General features: G+C 41.4%; 1 protein-coding gene across 6 annotated transcripts in view; it reads right to left on the reverse strand.

Moving 5' to 3' along the window:
- Nucleotides 1-19,549, reverse strand: part of Myo1b (myosin IB) — a 181,346-nt gene that overhangs the window by 154,996 nt on the left and 6,801 nt on the right. The window contains exon 1 of one of the 6 annotated variants that reach the window (XM_029564747.1): nucleotides 6,372-6,456. The exons of the other annotated variants lie outside the window; for them this stretch is intronic. The gene's annotated coding sequence lies outside the window, so the exon portion shown is untranslated. Of the gene's footprint in view, nucleotides 1-6,371; nucleotides 6,457-19,549 lie in introns of those variants that run through there. 6 annotated transcript variants of the gene reach the window in all.

Here is a 19,549-nt window from a genome sequence, read left to right on the forward strand (position 1 = left end):
GCTAGTAAGAGGAGTACTCAATGATAACCAAAAGGTGGAAGTAACCAATGTATGAATGGATAAAAAAAAGTGTGGTAGATTATAAGATGGAACACTATTTAGTCTTAAAAAGAAAAAAAAAAATCTGATCCTCAATATGACAGGTACCCAACTGAGTCAAATTCATGAAGAAACAAAGCAGAGACATGGTCACCAGGGGCTGCTGCTTAATGGGTGTAGAGCTTTAGTTTGGGGAAATGAAAGAGTTCTGAAATGGATGGTTGTGATGGAGGCACAATATACACCAAGGCCTCCAACAGCACCTTTAATTAGGCCACAGCTAACTGGGCTGTGCTGTACACTGACCCAAACAACGGTAGCTAGCTTCCACGCACCTGGGATCAGGATATACAAGCCATAGGCAAGAGTGTGTGCTGCCAGTTTGTGAAGTGCTAGGGATGCAGCACTGGAAAAGAAGTCCATGGAGATGCTGAAAAGATTTCATTAAGGGGAGCCTTGCCAACCTCCTGCAGAGGCCACCCTTCTGAAGAAAGGAAGCCTGATGGTAGATCACATGGGGCAGAGAAAAGAAGCTTTAGATGCCAAAAGTAGTTCCAGTTCTAGGCCTCAGGAGGTTCATGACTTAAATTTAACCCACTGTGAGAATTCATTCATCACAGGTTGTATGTTCCAAACAAGCTAGCGTCTATGGATTGACGCTTGTGTTCCCCTGTGCTGAAGCTCTATCCCCTAATAGTATAGCATCTTGAGGTGAGGCCTTTGAATGGTAACAGCATTAGAGGAGATCATGGGGAGTCTTTATATGAAGAGACAATTAAAAGGTAGGTGTTTGGAGCCAGTAGAGGAGACACCAAGAACCAAATGGCAACACCATGACCCTGGACTTCACAGCCTCCAGAGCTTTGAGAAACAAATGTTTGCTACTTCAGTCACTCCATCTAGTGTTTCCACAGCAGCCCAGGCACTGGAACACCAGCATACTCCCCTCAACACTGTTGGTGCACTTTCCTGCTCCTCCCCTGGAGAAGGCAGGCTGGAGTTCTTGATCTGCACAGGCCCAACTACCTCGCAGAGTGGCTGGCACACAGGTTCTGGTGTGGAGAGTAAATGGAAGACTGTACCTCAGAGAGGCACAACCCGTTCTTCTGCTTCAAACTATTTCCATCACTCTACCCTTCTCACTCAGATCACTTTGATTAAAGACCACCAGGAAGCCTCGGACGATACACAAGTGTGTCTTCAAGCAAGGCTCAAAGCCTTTTAAAATGAAAACCATGGAGCTGGAGAGATGGCTCAGCAGTTAAAAGCAATGGCTGCTCTTGCCAATGACCCAGGCTCTATTCCCACCACCCACATGGTGGCTAATAACCAATCATAACTCCAGTTCCAAGGGATCCAACTCCCTCTTCTGACCTCCATGGGCACTGCACAACACGGGTGCACTTACATACATGCAGGCAATACACTCGTACACATAAAATAAGACAAAAATAAATAAATAAATAAATAAAAATAAATTTAAAAAATAATAAATGAAATTTAAATTAAAATGTAAATAATAAATTTTAAATAATAAATAAAATTCATTTTAATAGATGTCACTTGGTCAGCATTTGCCAATCTAAAGAGCAAACAGAATAGAAACCAATCTTTAAGGCAACTGACTCCATGAACATGGTTCTCAAAAGAGCTGGGTCTAGTGGGTCACACAACTGCAGGGGTGCTTTGCAGGGCTGCTCAATGCATGTGAGTTGAGCTGGCATGCACCTGTGACAAGGTTCAGATGGTGCTAATTTTCACTCCTACCAACACACACTTCTGACAGAATTTTACATAAGGTATGTCTATCCATATCACTTACTCCACAAATTATAGTTATCTGACTTCCCAGTCTTTTGTTTCATTGTTAAAGTCACTACATAGGGAGGTTGTCCCACCTCCCAGCCTTTTCTAAAGCCTTCTGCTAAGACTCTTTAATGGAGAGCTGGTTGGAGGGCTTTCATTAGAATCCTAGGTAAGGGAAAAAATTGCCAGGACTACAGGGCAATTTCCACAAAAGCTCTTGCCTTGTGTTCAAATTCTAAGATGAAACAAATGGCATTAAATTAATGGGCAGTCAATATCAAATAGGCCTGAACAAGGACTGAAAACAGACAGATGTGAATGGAAGCCCATGTGCCATGAAAGCTTCTCAAACCTGAAAAAGCCCTGTTTTGGAGGAGTAATGACTTGGGCATTATGGTTGTCTAAGGGTTGACACTCCAGAGGGTGTCTCTGCAGTGCCAGAGATGGATCAAGAATCACCATGGACCATGGTCAAGGTTGGTTTCCATCGATCTGGGCACAGAAAATGGCTGTAGCAGCAAAAGCTGCCTGAGAGCTAATATACTCTCAATCCACAGACAGACCAGTTATAAGGGATTGGAAAACAGCATGTAAGGAATGGGGCTGGGGGTAGGGGAGGCTGTTTCCAGCTGTGGAAAATGAATATGATAAACATATCATCTACACTAATTAGAAGGATTTTTGAGTCAAAAAAAGCAGCTGCTATAACAACAGTGAAGGTTTTAAATTACTAACCACCAGCTCTTCTGATTGAAGACCAAAATTGCCATGTGAGTCGTGTTTATAAAGAGCAAGGAGTCAGACTTCAGCATCCCAGGCAAAACCTCTGACAGAGAAAACTCTAGGCTCTGAGAGGGTTGCTCCTCTGGAAGAGTCCGGGCAAAGATGAAGCTGTCTTGACTAGCTTGAGATCATCCCTCACTTGCTACAGTCTGCATACACTCTTTAATCAAACTCCTTAAACTGGCAAATTCTTCACAACAACACAGAGTTAAAAAGCTTCACTGCATTACACAAGTCTTGTAGTAACAGTTTACCTGGAATGTTATCTACAAAGTTCATGCTCCAGAACCATATAATTAAGTTGCCAAAAAAAAAAAACTAATGTTTTAATTTTAAGTAAGTTTACAATATCTTGTTGGGCAGTATTTATAACTATCCTGGGCCACAAGTGGCCCACAGGTGTGGGCTAGATCTGTCTGGTACCATGAAGGACCCTTGATCTATTTCAGTATGGTACAGCCAGGCTTTGCAGTCATAGACCCAGGCTCAATTCCAGAGGATTTCATCTTGGGAATTCTGATTTCTGATCCACAAACTCAGGATGACAACAAGGAGATAGAACTCACTAAAGGCCATTTCCCTTCCCTTCTCAACACCCTAAGAGCTCACCTGCTCTTCATCATGTCTTTAGACCCATCTATCCAGGTAACCTAGAGAGTTGCCTCATTTGCAAAAGACCTTCCATGGAGTTTTACTGTGATGATTCATCTTCACTGTCAACATGACAGAATCTAGACTCACCTGGGAGATAAACCTCTGAGCATGTCTGTGAGGGAGTTTCTAGATTAATTTAATAGGTGGGAAGCCCACCCTAAATGTGGGTGGCACTATTCAACAGCTGAGGTCCCTAGCTTAATAAAAAGGAGAAAGAAGCCAGGCATGGTGTCACACACTTTTAATCCCAGCACACAGGAAGCAGAGGCAGGTGGATCTCTGTGAGTTCAAGGCCAGCCTGGTCTGCTAGTGCATTCCGGGCCAGCTGGGGCTACAGGGAGACCCTGTCTCAAAATGACAAAAAAAAAAAGAGAGAGCGCTGAACACCAACATTCACCGCTCTCTTGATCCCGAATGTGGGTGCAATGTGACCAGCTGCCTCACCAGCCTACTACCATGACTTCCTCATCATGATGGACTGTACACTCAAACTGTGAGCCAAAAGAAGCCCTTCTGCACATTCCTTCTGCCAGATATTTTGTCATAGCAGAAGAGGAACTAGTACATATACCCTTAGGAAGAAATACAGCCACTCTCATGGTCCCCACTGTCATTCCCCAGAGGCAGCTCTGCTGAATCATGGCAAGAATGGCTGGGCAACTTCAGAGAAGGACATCTCCAAGACTCCCCAGAAAGCCACATTCAACCCGCCCCCTTCTTTGCCTCCCATGCACAGAAGAGGCACCCCTCACCTGCCACAAGCCTAGAAGGTCCAGAAGGCGAGGCAAGCAGCCTGGCTTTGGAAAAGAACCTATGATTATGCTATACAACTCACACTGAATAGTATGAGAATCAATGAGCTAATGTCTGAAGGGCTCAGAGTCTCTGTGGGACCAGGTAGCCAAAAGCTATAAACCACTGTTCCATGCAGAAACACAAACTCAGCTGTACAAGGGAATGTGCTAATTATAACCCATCTCCCTCAAGGCAGATAAAAAAAAAAAATTCCAAGAAGTTGAATGTGTTTAGATTGGCAAACCCAAGACCCTGGAACCCCAGGGTGAATGTAAAACTGCTCAAATATAACTGGTACACCTGACAGCTTTCATTGGCCCTAGTGGGTCCACAGACACCAAGGCTGCCAAGTAATTATTAAATTGAGAACAGCCACCAGGGAAAACTGGCTTCCCTTCCAAATGAATCCACATATTAATCAGAAGGTCCCAAGTTCCTTTGTTCCACATGCTAGAAATCCTTGTGCCTCACTTGCCCTCTCCCTCTGCTTAACACCATGTCATTCAAACCCAGGACCACTCATGCCAGAAGAGTGCTCTAGCCCTAAGCTGTATCTCCAACCCTCTCCTCTCTCTATGACTTGATCAGCTCATTCAGCCCTCAGAAGATACACACAGCAGACCCAGCTCAGCAGCTCACTGCTCACAGTGACACCTTAAGCACAATGCTATCTCCAAACCTCAGTTTCTCCACAAAAGTATATAACGTGTCAGCTCCCAGTTTTCCTCCCATTGTCTCCTGTCCCCATTTCCACCACTGTTGACTCAATGAGAAAGACTCAATTCTGCAAAGACTGAGTTCCTTCATCTTGAGGATTCTGAAGAATGTAAAAAAAAAAAAAAAAAAAAAAAAAAAAATCAGCAAATACCAGTCCACAAAAATCTTTCTCAATGACACTTTCTCTGGAGTAAAGAAAAGCAGCTGACTATTCTGGCCTCATCATGGAAAAAAAAGTATGTTAGAACTCCAAGTATGTACAGCATAGAAGACACGCAGAGTAGACAGGATGGATGGCCAGCGTGCAGCTGTGGAGGCACAGTGGACACATTCTGTGTTTACAGCTACGAACATGATAGCTGCAAAAAGAGCATCAACTATCTAGAAAAATTTATCTAGTTATGAAAGCATTTAGGAATGAGATCAAAATTACAAATTCATAAATCTTCATAGTAACAAAGGGAGAAAAATGCATTCCTTACCAATACAGCTTTGGTAATACCTTTGTAGCTATGGCTAAGGGAATTCTTTAGAATAAAAATTCAGAAACTCCCTCAAGCAGTTAGCTACTAAAATAAAGTCTAATAAACTATGTAAACAAAAGGAGAGATATTTATACATTTACATTAGGATTTCATGAATGTTTATTAGTTGAGAAGTGATCAAAAAAAAAATAGCTAAGATGTTCCCCCAAAAGACCCTGATAATATAAATTCAGAAGGCAGAGCTACTTTGTAATTTGAAAAGAATTTTTAAAGAAAATAGCTAACTTGTTAAAGTGAGTTACTTTAAATAAAGTTGATTAAAATTGACATTCACATTAAAATTTGAAAGCATTTTCTCTGTCAATTTCAAGGGTTTGTCTGGTTTTTTTTTTTTTCTTTTTAATGTTGGAAGCATTACTTAATTTAAAAATCAAAGGCACCATAATTCTTCCATATCTCCAAATGCATTCTGTAGTATTTATGAAGAACCAAGAGATACAACAAATCAACCTTTACAGCGTGCTGTAATAATACTTTCTAAATGATGTAAAGCATGTTTACTGAAATTTATATCGACAAAATTCACAAATGTTAGCTCAATTCTCACTTATAACGCTAGCTAAATTAGATTCCCGGTTCTGCTAATTCCAGTGCTCTACAGGTCACAGCAGTGACTTCATGTATAGGTAAACATTCATACACACAACTGCCAACCATACACACACTTTTGCCTTGAATAGAGCGAAAATCCTTTTATAATCTAATCAGCTTGACCATGTGAATGAATGGCCATACAACCAATTTCCCCAAGAGATGCTTTGGTAAGAAACAAAATATTCAATAAAAAACTGCATTCTAAAATCCAGATAGAAAAAAAGTTCACTTCTTCTACAACTACTTGACCAAAACTGGTTTTGGAAATACATGAGATTTTTTTTAAATCATGAAATTAAAAGGTTAAAAACTTAAAATGTACAGTTCTACCCTTAATATATATCTCAATAGGTAGTTAAAGAAGCAGTTAGAAAAATTAGAGTTCTTTTAAATGGCATAAGTATAAGTTCCCCCAGGTTAGAAATTAAAACTGCTTACCAACTTTTCTCCTCCATCGTTTTTTCCACTGATTTAACCAGCACTTTAGCACTCAGTTCATATGAAATGGAGAGACAAACATTCGTTGTGACAGGGAGAACATAATAAGTACAACAAATATTTTGCACACAGATAAGAAGGGGTAAGTAGGTCAATACCCTGTGGCTGGCAGAGGCGGTCCAAGCGTCCATCCAGGCCTGACCTGCATGATGAACCACAATGGACTGTCTGCTGTCCACCACCTACTGCTCCAACTATGTGCCTGGTACGCACAAGACACTGAGAAAGCATGAGAAACAGATCTACTGCCTGCTAGGCATTTGCAATCAAGTTGGGCAAACACTTAAAAGAGTACTATCAATCAACAGCATGCATACACAGCAGCTGGTTCATCTCAAGTTGAGGACTATGGAGACTAGATTAACATTTACAATTAGCAGTGGCAGAATAAAGTTAGCATTGCAGGATAAAGGAGCATCACAGAAGGATGGTTCAATGTAAGTTTCACATTGACCTTGACGTTAAAGGATGACACAGATGTGGCCACATAGAAAGAACCTTTAAAACAACCAAGTATAAAACATGTTAAGAAAACATGTGACTGGTGGATAGCAGCAGAAAGACAGCAATATATGGCCCTAGTGGGCAATGAAGCTGAAAATGAAAGGGAACCTGAGGCAAGGCTGGGAGTTCAAGTCAAAGACCTTATAGTTGTCACTGCATTGGGAGCAGGTGAGGAGACCATGGCATGGTACCTAATGTGTCCATGCTGCAGTGTTACTGACGGCAGTGTGTCAGGATGACAAGCAGACTGAGAGTTATTCATCACAGTCTGAAGAAAGTAAAAATAAGGACAGCCTTCCATACAGATGAGGGAGAGTCACCAAACATCTCTAAGCAGATATGGAAACTGTGTCAGTCACCTCTCTGTTAATGTAAAAAAATACTTCAGATAATCAACTTAAAAGATGGAAAGTTTCTTTTGGCTGGTGGTTCCTGCGGATTGAGTCCACAGTCACTTGGCCCTATGGCTTTAGGATTATAGTGACATAGTGCATCATGGTAGGGGCATGTGGTTGAGATGACCTGTTCATCTCAATGTAGCCAGAAGTTCCTCCCAATGGTTGGCAACCAATCCTTTAACATGTGAGCTTTTGGGAGATATTTTAGATTTAAACCACAGCATAGACAGTAAAAACTTAAAGAATATTTAACTCATAGTTTGAATTTGTTGGGAGAATGACTGGAGAGAGAAAGGGCTGATGGGTGTGCTATTCAGATTACATACTGCATAAAGTTAGTATATAAAGGAGGAAACTGACTCAAAAGCACTGCACAGCTAGTATGAGGGAAACCAGTTGGTACTCAAATCTAACAGCTCAGGAACAGAAACTAGAGTGATACAAACGGACCTGAAATATGGAAAGTGCAAGAGAAATTACAGACAAATCTACCATAAAACCTGGGAACTAATATGATAGTGCAAGAGAAATAGGAAAGTATAAGCCTTATTTGAACATTCAAGTACTGACAATTCAGTTGGGTGATTCACAAAAAAACAAAGTCAATTAAATTTGGAAGTTATAAAAATGATATATACATAGAATATTATTTTAAAATTATTGCCAGTCTTTTGCTACCATGCCAAAGCCTTTTCTCTGAATATATATCAACTGAATATAACAGTCTGTGGTCTTTGTTATATCAACTATCCTCAAAGAAAATTCCTTCCAGTCCAAATCTCTTCAAGAAAGAGGGGACCATTAAAATAACCAGAAAAGCAGCGCATGATGGTGCAGGCTTATGAGAAACAGAGGTAGAGGATCAGGAGTTCACAGTCATCCTTGACTGCACGGAGTTCTATGACTGCTGTCTCAAAAAGACACCCTCCCCACCTCATCAAAAGACACCTTGAGTTTGAGGACAGCCCATGCTACTTAAAAAGTACATAAGTTACACAGGAAGACCTTGTCTGAACACCACCCCACACCACCCTAAGAAAGGGTCTCAGGGTTCATGTAGCTCAGCCTGGCCTGGAACTCACTATCTAGCCCAGGCAGGGCTCAAACTATCTTCCTGCCTCAGTCTCCCAAGTGCTGAGAGTAAGACTGTGCCACCATGCCTGTCATTTGCACTACTTTCTAAAGCTGTGAACCTGGACAAAAAATAGATTACCACCATGGTATCAAGCTAAAAATGGAATTAGCTTTCAAAACTAAATCCTGCTGTATTTATTCTGTCCCAAATGTATAGCTGTAAGTGTTTGAATCACTTAAGCACAAAAGTAACACTTCAAATCCACAGGTGAACATGGAGTCAAGAGCCCAAGGTCACGTGCCATGCCATAAGCGGGCTCTTAAAGATTGAAAGAATAAAACACAAACATTACTATTTAAAACTAAATTTGAGTTTCATTCTTTAAAAAACTGTTCATCTTTAAACTGTCAACAGAGATAAACATTGCCCTTAAAAAGAATTCTACACTCTATAAAAGACCACAAAGGCCCACAGAAAAATCTGGGTGTTCCTACTCTTAATAGCCAATAGTAAATTCATTATGACTACATTCTTAGAAAACTGATATTCAGTGTCTTTAAAATAATATGATCAGCCGGGCGTGGTGGCACATGCCTTTAATCCCAGGAGGCAGAGGCAGGTGGATCTCTGTGAGTTCAAGGCCAGCCTGGTCTACATAGTGAGTTCCAAGACAGCTGGGGCTACAGGAAGACCCTGTCTCAAAAAGACTTAAAAAAAAAAAAAAATCTTTACGGTGCAGGATGTAGCTCAGTGGTAGAACCTTGCATATAAGAGGACTTTGGGTTCAATTCCTAATATTGAAGAAAAAAAAAATTGAATTCAGATGACATGAGACCCAGGCAAATAAAAAAAAAAAAAGAAAGAAAAGAAAATTGCAAAACTATGACCTTTCATGTAGAAATGTATTTCAATAGACTTAAAAAAAAAAAAAAACAAAAAAACCTATCTACACTCACCATCTATAGTTTAACAAGCTTATCCCACCAAAATTCATGTTAAGAGTTTAATTTCGCGATCTAGCAGTGTTGAGAAGTGATAGGCCTTTAAGAGGGATTAATGTGCTTCTCCTGAGTCTGGGCTAGTCCTGTGAAGAACAGGTTGTTATGAAGCAGGATCACTCCTCTGTCCCCTCTGTCTTCACATGGGCTGGCTTGCCTTCCTGCCACTTTCTGCCAGGAAGTCAAATGGATGCTGGCGCCATGCTCTTGGATTTCCAGAACCATGAGCCAAAGTAAAACTTATTAAATGAATTTCCCAGACTCAGCTCTTCTGTTACAGCAACAGAGAAAAATTCACATATCCACATCAGAAATCCCACATTTCTAGATGAACATATACACACCAGAAACCCCAAACAACCAAACACAATTTAACATCTAGTCATAAGTCTACCCTGACTCCTTTATTAACAAGCATCTGTAGGTTTCCAGCTCAGCATCAAATATGATCTTAACATTTACATAGCTTTAATCACCCGTGCAAAATATGTGTGTGTGCCTTCAAGGGGGAGGGTGGGTATCTATGTGAGCATTTGGGGGGGAGGGGTGCAATAGGAGAAAAAAGTCATATCATACCCTCTGAAATAATTCTGCCCCCAGAGTCTACTGGGACAGCAACCCACTCAGTCTAATTTTAACTAAAGTAGGCTCTTGAAAAGAAAAAGAACTTAAAACCAAACTCTGAAGAAAATAAAACATTAAATTGTTAAATACAAGATAAACTCAAATGTAAATTTTTACAGAACCCTGACCTGGATTGATGTTCCCACTATGATTTTTTTCAAGCATGAACAGATGAGCAAGGTAAGCACCACCATGAGGGCAGGACCCCAAAATGGTTTCATTTTACCATCAAACACGATTTACTACAGTTCATCATTTTATGACTCGGACATTTTGCTACAAGAGACTGAGCTAGCACTGAGGAAGAGCTGAAACAGACAGGTGAATGTGAATCCACAAAGAGGTCTACAGCTTAAACCTGCAGAACCAGGGCACTAAAGCATCAGAAAGAGATGAGAATGAACATCGCCAACACCATGTAGGCCATCAACACCATGGGACCAGAGTGGCCAAGAAGAGCAGACGGCCAGCACTGTGCAGGAGGGGCAGCTGACCGGGAAGACAGGTGGGTCACTAGGCTCACAGTCCATGTGTTGTAGCTAGACTTGTACCTTCAAGGTTCCCATGATGAAGCCCTCAGTCACAGTACCACAAAATGTGACTGACTTTGGAAAAAGGGTCTTTGAAGTTTAACCTCAAGTTAAAATGGGGGATTAGAGTAGACCTTTATACCAAGAGGAAATTAGGACACAGATAAGGTGGATCAAGGGATGACCTTGTAGAACACAAGGCAGCCTTGTGCAAGCCAAAGAACAAGCCTTAGAAGAAATCAAACTCTCCAAATGGAGCTTGAATATCCTCATGATTATGAAGGGAAAACTCTGTTGTTTAACCCACTTGGTCTGTGGCATTGAGTTATGGCAGCCCTAGCAAAATGACCTACCATCCTACAGCCCCTTCCAGCAACTGTCTGTCTCTTTATCCACAGCTAAAGGTTCTGATGGCCTTCCTTGGACAGGTGCCACCATTCCTAGTCTCCTGTTTCTCGGCACATGCCACTGAAACCATCTCAAATAAAGTGTCACCATGTCTTTGTGGTCCATTGCACCCCTTATCAAACCCTTCCCCCATTGCCATGTGGCCACCCCTACATCCTTACTTACCTTAGTAGGTAGCTTTTCCTTCCTCTCTTCTCACAATGCTTCCCAGAGTTCTGTCATCCACCTCCTCTATCTCTCCACCCTCTAGTTCACTCACTCATCAAGTATCCTAAACATATCCACAGCTTGGCCCACAGCTAGAAGCCTATAATGCCTTTAGCTGGACCCCAGGCCTGGCTTCTCCCTAGGCTCTAGGCCTTGCAGTTCACAATCTGCTGAAACTTCCTCAGTGCCTAGATGCCCTCCATTCCAAAGTGAACCCCTTGCCTGCAACCCTGTCTGTGCCAACCCGACACCACTCAAGTCAGAAACAGGTGTTATACCTCCTTCCAACTCTCCCTGCCTCTCCATTCCATTTGTACCACTAAAGCCAAGATTGAAGTCTTCATGACAACCTTTGACCCCGTCATCTCAGTCTTCTACATGTATAATCATAATTTTAAATATATACATAAAAGGACTATTCAAAAATGACTATACTTGATTTTTAAGGTAGTAAGCTTTGTATTTTATTTTTATTTATTGTTTAGACAGGGTCTCATATAACCAGGCTGGCCTCAAACTCGCTATGTCACCAAGGATGACCCTGAACTCCTGATACTCATTTGCCCCTATTCCTGAAGTGCTGGGAATATAGGTGTGTACTGCCATGCCTGACTGTATACAATGCTGGGGAATCAAACCTAGGGCTTCATATATGTTAGGCATGCACTCTACCAACTAAGCTACATCCCTAACCCCGATAGTAGGCTTAGGAGTGAGTATCTTCTTTAAGTCTACTTTCCAAACTTTGTGTAATGTTCTTAAATTTTATTTTCTAATATAAAATATCTAAAAGAGAGTTCTAGTAATCTCGTACTCTGAATGGCTTAGTTCGGGGAAAAACTCCAAGTTCACTACAGAAGTCCTATCGAAGTCCCTTCAGCTGTCCTTCCATCTTCCTGCTGCATCTGCTGCAATCCCAGCACAAACTCTCATAAACAGTTTCCCTTACAGCCTATCATTTTCATAATCCCCAGTATGAGATCCCCAAAACTGAGTATTTGAAGAACTCCAACAATACTTAACTATAGAACTAGGTTGCCGACATCAGCAGATTGCTGACACTTCTAGTAAGAAAAATTCACCAGGCAGACGTTGTAATTGAGGGCAGCATTGAAGCCAGAGTAGATCACAGAGAAGGCAAAGGTAACCAGGTGACTGCTGATGACCTGCCGACTACTGGGTGAGAAGAGGGCATTTTCTCCATGGAGCAGTGGGGACCTAGTCAAGAACCGCATCCTATAGCCATCTGATGCAAAACAGGTCGTCTCTGCAGGCCTAAAATGGTACACCTTTCCTTTAGCATTTTATACACCTTTGGTTTTTTTGGTTTTTTGTTTTCGTTTTTTTGGAGCTGAGGACCGAACCCAGGGCCTTGTGCTTGCTAGGCAAACGCTCCGCCACTGAGCTAAATCCCCAACCCCATATCTTTGTTTTTTAAATTGCCAAGAAGGCTAAGAACTAAAGTTGCACTGATAATATCCCCATGATTTCCCGAACACTCATGCCTTTGCTTTGGCATGTCCACATATAACCCAACAATATCATACGTATATTCCATGAAATCAGGGTACATGAAATGAATCTACAATGTCATGCCAACTCCCAAGGGCTCCATAATAAAACCCACTGAGCAGAGTGAACAGACCTTCCTATACCTCAGCCCTCCTCAAAGAACTTAAAGAGCCTTGTGACAAAGTCTCTGAAAAGCAGTAAATCCTGGTTATGCCCATTCTTTAAATCCAGATTTTGATGTAGCTGCAGTAGACTTCTTTAAAGCAGAGAAAAAACTATCATAAATACATTTGTTATATTCGAATTACAGATGAAAAACAAATTATGAAATAAGATTTTAGAAGGCATTGACTTACTTCTCTGTTTGCTTAAATACCCTGACCTAACTGCAATTTCAGGGGGAAAAAAAAAAAAATCAGTATTTCTCAGGTAAACAGCTCTTTCGCTGATGCCAGGAGGTGTTGCTGTAATCCACATACCTTTGAAACTTGTTGGGATTGTTTTAAGGTACTTAAGAGGCTGTTAGTACTTAACAATAAATTCCTATAGATAAACTTCACAGAAAAGGCCACTTCTTCACACACAATTACAAAGAGAGGAGCTAGGAGGGAAGGCTAGAAAGCTCACTGAACTCCTCATGAAAGTAATTAAAGCCAATAAGGGTTTCAGGAAGTTTATCAGATTTGGCATTGTTTCTTTGCAAAAACACATTTTGGTAATTTTCCAGAATTCTACTCTTCCAGTATGGAAAAGTTTAAAAATTCTGACATGTACCAAAATGGCGGCAATGCAGACTGACTGAGAGGAAATAGGCAAAGTGAACAGATTCTCTTGACCATCCATCCCTCCTTTCAGAACCTACCTGCCTCAAGGCTCTTAGAACTTTAGGCTGAATTAGTTCATAATTAATTCTACGTGTAAATAAGTGGCAACTTAATTTAGATTTCTGAGGGTAAAGTTAGGCGTTTCTCTTTAGCATTCAAAGAAAGAAATCAAATGTACTTTTTATTTTGAAGACATTCCTGCTGACGGCAAGTGAAGAGGAAAGACTGGTAGGGAAAGGTGGGTAACTAAGGAGAAGAGCTGACCACAAACACAGGAGTAACAGATGACTGGGGGCCACTAAGGAAGCACAGGAAGAAGCAACCTTCTAAGGAGGAGGTTCACAATGGAAAACATCCCATCTGCTAACTTTGGGGAAGCTTCGTTACATTTCTGCATCTCTAAGCACAAAAGGGAAAGTGCTCTACCTGGGAGCACTGGCAGCACCAGGCTTCCAAGCCTTGCCATCACCTGGGCGACCGCCAGCTTGATGCTGCTCCTTTCACATACGTCTATTACACTATTCATGGAAAAGAGGTAAGAAATCAATGGGACAACAGTCAAAGTGACATCTCTTTATTACCCTAACCATCATGGTTAGCTTTTTCTTTTTTCTTTCTTCCTACTATTTGTCAGAGAGTATCTGGAAGCCTCTCTGCCAATCATAATTACACACACTGCTTGGATTCAAGCAGATATGAATATTAGGGAGAAGGGGTAACTTTAGAAATCCATTCTCAAGAAAGACTGAGCAATAATAACTAACTCACATAGTACTTGCACTGAGTCAACACTGTTCTAAAGACTAAACACACACACAGAAACACACACACACACACACACACACACCTCTCCCTCACATAATCCCTACCATAACCTAGAGAAGAGAACTCTTGTTACTCATATTTTGTAGATGAGGAAATAGAGGCAGGCACAGATTCAACTACAGTCAAGGATACAGGCTACCAACATTAAACAGAAAAGCCAAGGCTGAAGCCAACACCTCCAGCCCAGCATCACGGCACCACACTGCTTCTAACTAACAAGATTCTTTTCGATGGAAGGCTCAGACTCACTTGTCCCAAGTACAAAGCTTTGATAACCAAACAGAGCTGTACTGCCAGGTGAACAAGGTGCTTGTGATTCGGCAGAATCCAGCTCATCCTGCACCACCCCCCAGCCCTGCTGTGGGCCTTACCCTCCCAGGAAGAGTAGAGCTGACTATGAGCAAAGACAACAGCTGAGCAGAACACTCAAATGCCCACAGGCACAGAGACTGAAAATATCCTAAGGTGAGAAATGTATTTAGTACACCCAACCTAGAAAACCTCACAGCTTAGGCAACCCTGCTGACCATGAGAGGGGACCTGTGGCTCCCCTCCTGTCCAGCATCTGGACAGAGTAACATATATTGCTAGCCTGGGAAAGATCAAAATCCAAAGTATAGTTTCCACTGAATGCATATCATTTTCACAGCATCATAATGTCAAACAGTCTATGAGGCAAGCCATGGGGGAATGTCTGTACTAAAAATGCTAGACGTTGGAGACCTGGAGGTGGACGGGCTAGCTGCACCACCAAGGCAGTTCTCTCTTAATTCTGGCAGATTTGTTTGGTGGAGAAGGGCAGATGACCAAAAATAAGTATCTCCATGTTGTCATAATTTAAGCATTATTAAATTTAATTATTTAAGAATTATTAGTGCCACTAGTTCATCATGACTAAGTAAGAACTTAAGTCAGTGATCACTGAAGTTCCCCTCCATCTACCTAAGAGTATCAAGGGCTGGAGAGATGGCTCAGTGGTTAAGAGCACTAGCTGCTCTTGCAGAGGACCCTGGTTCAAATCCCAGTACCCACATAGTGGCTAACAACCGTTTGTAACTCCAGTTCCAGGGGATCCAACACCCTCTTCTGATCTCCGCGGGCACTGCACGACATGGGTGCACGTACAGCATGCAGGCAATATACTCATACACATAAAATGATTAAAATAAGAATAGCGTATCACTCTTAACTGCTGAGTCATTCTCCAGTTCCAGGAGCCTCTTTTTCACTGTCTATAAGGTTAGTCCATCCTTCTCTTCCTCTAATACCAAATCATCCTTCAGGTAGCTGTGTGAATGTTCACTTCCTCAAACAAACCCTCTCTATACCCCAGTCTAATACCCCTTCTTCCTTTTCAACAGCCCCTGCTCTTTTCCTTCACAACACTTGCCCCAATTCACAAAGACAAACTGATCTGTGCCAGGCATGGTGGCATAGGCCTGTAATTCCAGCATTCAACAAGCGAAGGCAGGAAGATCACAAGTTTAGGTCAGTCTTGGCTATAGAGTGAGGAGGAAAAAGAGAAAAAATGAGGTCTGTGTTCATATCTACAATCTCTCTCTCCCTTTGCATTCTATGAGGGCAGAAACCACATAGCCTCTGTTCACTATTAAAGACATTGCACCTAGTACAGTGCCTGGGATGTAGCAGGCACCCAAATAGTTGGTGACTGAATTAATGATTGCATTTAAATAACTAAAACTCATCCTTTCTTACTTCTAAGAGTATACATATATAGTTTTAAAATTAAATTATGACACTTCCAATACATGGTTAAGTTCTTTCTTGCTCTATTAAAAGGCCATCTGACTTCAGGTTCCCATAACAAGTACAGGTTGAGAGGTGAGCCTGATCAAACAAGAGCCATCCACGAACAAATACACAATCAATCCCTTCTTTATCTACCAGAAACACCAATCAAAAATATACTAAACAATTCCATTCACAATGACCACAAAAGCCATAAAACACCTTGGCACAAATCTAACAAAAGATGTGAAAGGAGTTTTACACATAAAATACATATTAAATTTCGCGGAAGGGCATTTAAAAAAAAATCTAAATAAACAGATATTTATCAGGTTTGTGGATGGATGGGAAGCCATAAAACCATGAAGCTGCCCATTCTCCTGGCAGGGGAGATACCATGATCACAAAGAAATGTTTTTAAAAAAGCATTATAAAGCTGAGAAATGAGGCAGGTATGGCTTACACAGGACGCACATTCTCAGTAGAGCCAGTGAGCACTGGATCTAAAAATGGCACAAGGAAGTGACAACGGTGGCGTTTCTACAAACAGATCCCCAGAAGGGACAGAACTTCAGCTGGGATATGAGCTCCAAAGCTCCTTCTTGAGAATTCACTGTGCATGTCCAAAAGGCCATGATAAGTCATCCTGCAAGGAGACAGCAAACTTGGTCAAGGAATCCTTTCTTTTTTTTTTTTTACAATTTTAGTTATTCTTTTTATTTTATGTGTGTGTGTATACTGCCTGCATGTAGGTAAGTGCACCTATGTTGTGCAATGCCCAGGGAGGTCAGAAGAGGCTGTTGAATCTCCTGGGATTGGAGTTAGAGTTGTCAGCTGCCATGTGGGTGCTGGGATTCGAATCCTGGTCTTATGCAAGAACAACCAGTGTTCTTAACTGCTGAGCCATCTCTCCAGCCCGGGAATCCTTTCTTAAATAATTCATGAGCTATATTTTTTCCAATCTACTAAATTTTGGGGAACAGTCCACTTTGGGCAATGCTTTTATAGGTCTGAATCAGAACAAGGACTTAAGGATTTGAATAGAGAGCATGTTGAATCCAGCAAGGAACTGGGTGAATATAAGGGTCACAGAAAATGGAGGGATGGGTGAAGCTCCTGAAATCCAAAGTCAAACTGATGATAAGAATGTTATTAGCAAAAATAGTAAGGTCAACAGGAGATTGGAATGGGCCTTGGAGACAAGAAGCCACCTCACTAGAAAGGAAAATGACCAAGAAGTTCCTAGAGCTGTCCTCCAGTAACTTTGAGTGTGAGCAGGTCTCATGTACAATGAATGAGCGAGAGCCATGGCCTTTAAGTTTAAGGATTCTTCCAACTGTAACATTCTACCATTTTAGAACTCCAGGATTTGAAAACAAAATACCAACTTAACAAGTTCTGTCTTTAAAGGTGTGAAACATACAGATTATAAGATAAAAATGAACAAGCCAAGATTAACTTAAATAGACACATGAGTAGTTTTTAAGAAACTGCACCTATGGATGTTCAAGATATCCCTGAACCCTTATAAAACTAACTAGCATCTGAGAGTTGAACTCCACTGCTCTTCCCAAGTGTCACAAAATACAAAAAGAAATAAGCCACAAGTCCAACCCAATGTGGTAGTTTACATCTTTCCATGACTACCTCTCAACCCCCTCAAGATTTCAGACAAATGAGGACGTTTTCCTACATGGCTCATCATGCCAGTGCTAAGTCAAAACTATGGTCCTTCTACTTCCCATGTAAGTAGATTACATGAAAACCACAAAAATAACTAACCATGCAAACTGTCATAAACCCAATGTTTATGAAAATTAAGCTATTCCTTAAGGCAGCTGGGCCATAGCTCGAAAATGAATGAACACTGGCAATTCCTTCGAAGCACTTTCAAGGGAAAAAATGATCAGCTAAGAACCAAGAATGTTTTCAATCTGAACACTGCAAATAGCTCTGCAGGGTCTAATAACACAGAATTTAAAAGGAAGGAGTGCTGAGGGAAAGGAGAGGAGTTGTACACTGGAAAATGTAAGTGGAGCCAGCAGCAATCCTGTAATCAAAGTTCTCTGAGAGTACGTGTGTGTGCAGTTTTTCAGTCTTTTGGTTGCTGTGTTGGAAAATCTTTCATGAACCAGTGAAAGTGAGTTAGGTTCATGATTCTATACATAGGACCAACAGCTAATTATCGCTTCCAATATCCTTCCAACTCAGTTTTTCTAAAAAACTATTTAAAAATACTGAATTCTTAGAATGACTATAATCCTGGTACATGCAAGGCTAAGTCAAGAGGATCTCAAGTTCAAGGCCAACCTAGGCTACAGAGTCTGTGAGACCCTGTCTCAAAAAAAAAAAAAAAAAAAAAAAAAAGAAGAAGAAGAAGAAGACAGTGATGCTTGTTTTTGTTTTTGATTTTTTGAATGCTACCAACTGAACCTGAGGAAGGGGGAAGGGGTCACTTTACAATAGGCAAGGGCTCTACCTCCATCCCAACCCTGAATATTTTTATTGCATACTAATGGGGGAATCTGTGTGCTATTTGCATACATCCAGCATACACCAGTAAAATGTCTACCCAAATTGTTTAAATAAATTTAAAAACTTTAAAAAACTAAATTGCATTTTCATGTTAACAGCTAAATGAAGCCACCTCTGTGATTTCAGGGCATCCTGAGCCCATGTATCACTAGATGGAAGTCCCTGGAAGGCAGAGATCTGGTGTCATCTTGGGCTTCTCTGGGCAAGCATGGAAAGACAGACACCAGCTATTCCCTCAGAAGTTCAGTGTTGCTGCTCAGCCAATAAGTGAAGGAACAATGTCAGTCTCCTTTTTTCTGCAGACCTCAATTTCTAAAACTGCTTATCTTGAAAGACTAAGTCCCATACTAGCTCCCTTCCTCCCCATCTTGCTCAAAGTCTCCTCAAAGGCCCTGCTCTACAGGGGCACTCACCCACACCATCCCACACACGTATCACCCCGAGCTGTGCATCCACAGTACACTGCTCCCAGGTACCCTTAAGACCAGAGGACAGTTGTGCTCCCCAGAAACTCCCAGGTGACACCTAACTCCTGCAGAAGAAGACATGCAGGCAGCAGTGGGGAGAGAACAAAATCAGCAGCCTGGCACCTCAGAACTGTCTCATTTGGGGGACACAAATGATACAACTGAGGGTCTGAGCATAAGATTCAGAAAAATAGGATGACGTGATAAGCCACACCATTCTCCTAGCCATGAGCCAATTCAAGGACACAAAGGACACCAGGTGTCAAAGGAAACAAGCCAAGAAAGAGAGACTCTCTCCTAGGTGGGTGTTCCCTCTAAATCTTTTAAACTCACTCCTTAAAACGGACCCAAGAACAGTGAGATAGTTCAGCAGGTAAAGTGCTTATCACACAAGTCTAGCAAACCTAAATTCAATCCCTAGAGTACATGTAAAGATGGAGAGAACTGATGCCACACAATACA

This window comes from Nannospalax galili, unplaced genomic scaffold (genome assembly GCF_000622305.1).
Source record: "Nannospalax galili isolate Female #2095 unplaced genomic scaffold, S.galili_v1.0 scaffold115, whole genome shotgun sequence".
Classification (NCBI taxonomy): Eukaryota; Metazoa; Chordata; class Mammalia; order Rodentia; family Spalacidae; genus Nannospalax; species Nannospalax galili.